The sequence below is a fragment of the Alexandromys fortis genome, unplaced genomic scaffold, assembly GCF_014885135.2.
Source record: "Alexandromys fortis isolate MF-2015 unplaced genomic scaffold, M_Fortis_MF-2015_v1.1 scaffold_222, whole genome shotgun sequence".
Classification (NCBI taxonomy): domain Eukaryota; kingdom Metazoa; phylum Chordata; class Mammalia; order Rodentia; family Cricetidae; genus Alexandromys; species Alexandromys fortis.
Window position 1 is genome coordinate 1891145 of NW_026068108.1, and position 1655 is coordinate 1892799.

Consider the following 1655-nt stretch of genomic DNA (forward strand, 5'->3'; position numbering starts at 1 on the left):
GGTTTTTTTTGTTTTTGTTTGTTTGTTTGTTTGATTGTTTGTTTTTTTGTTCTTTCAAGACAGGTTTCTCTGCAACAGCTTTGGCTGTCCTGGAAACTCACAGAGATCTGCCTGCCTCTGCCTCCCAAATGCTGGGATTAATTGTATGTGCCACCACCACAACATCAAGGATAAAGATGTTTTATAAATGAATACAAGCACAGAGCAAAGAGGGCTGGAGTTTAGATCTGAGAGTGCTTAGAGGAACCGGAAGGCTAGCGTGTTCATTCATTCACTCACTCACTCACTCACTCACTCACTCACTCACTCACACTCACTCACTCACTCACTCACTCACTCTCTCTCTCACTCTCTCTCACTCACTTTCTCTCACTCACTCACTCTCTCTCACTCACTCTCTCTTTCTTTCATTTGACCAATATTTTTTTGAGACAGGGTTTCACGATGTAACTTAGGCTAATCTTCAATTTATGATTATCCTGCTGGGACTTCAGGTGTGTGCCATCAAGACTGGCAAATATGTCCTGTTGTTTTTTTTTCTTGTAGTGCTATGGGTTAAACTTGGACCCTTGGTTATTTTAGGCAAGTACTGGTTGTTTCTCCAGCCTAATGCTAGCGTTTTTTTGTTGTTATCTAATTGCTGATTCCTAGTTGGGGAAAACCAACTAGTGCTCAAGGCTGCCTGGGGCCATGACTTCAGTAGAGAGAAAGTTTGTATAGTGAGTAGAGCTCAGAATTGAGGTTGGACAGGTAAAGGAGGCTTCTGGAAGTTTTGATTATGAGGCCATAGGGAATCCTATAGGTTTTTAATCAGGGTCAGACACGACTGAAGAAATAGTTCAGTGGTTAATGGCACTGAGTGTTTTGCAGAGGACCAGGGTTTAATTCCAGTGCCTAGATGACTGCTCATGTGAACTGTCTGCGATCTGATGTCCTCTTCTGACCTCCTTGGTCACCAGGCATACACATGTTTCACAGACATACATGTAGGGAAAACACCCATACACATTAATACATAAATGAAAAAACAAACAAATACAGTCAGGCAGTAGAAGTGAGGAGGTCACATGACTAGCAAACAGTGTAGACAAGTTGTTCTACTTTGCTCTGTGACCTTGAGTCCATGCCTCTCTGTAAACCTGAGTTTCTCCACTTGATAAAATAGGGAGACAGGAGGCTTAAGTTTACCATGTAGGGGATAATCTAGGGGGCTGTGTGGCTTCAGAGGAAGGTTGGGCTTGGATGGGGATAGATGAAGAGCAGACCTTGCTTCTCCCCTGACCCCCATGTCATCTTCAAGTCTGCTTTTTAGCCTTTCCCTTCCCTGGCCATACAGGAACAGAGACCACCCATTGGTCTCTATTCCTTGCGCATCAGAACTCTCTGTGACCTGGTAATATCGGCTTTAAATAACATAAATCTTCATTCAAATGAGCTAAATAAGAAAGCAGCTTTGTTTTGTGAGTCATAAGGACCTGAATTCACGTCTCCTTCTGAGACAGACGAGTCTTCCAAAGGCCTAGATTCCCAGAGATGGCTCCCCTGTTACTGCCATGCTCACAGCATCCTTACACACATACACACACACACACACACACACAGAGAGAGAGAGAGAAAGAGAGAGAGAGAGAGAGAGAGAGAGAGAGAGAGAGAGA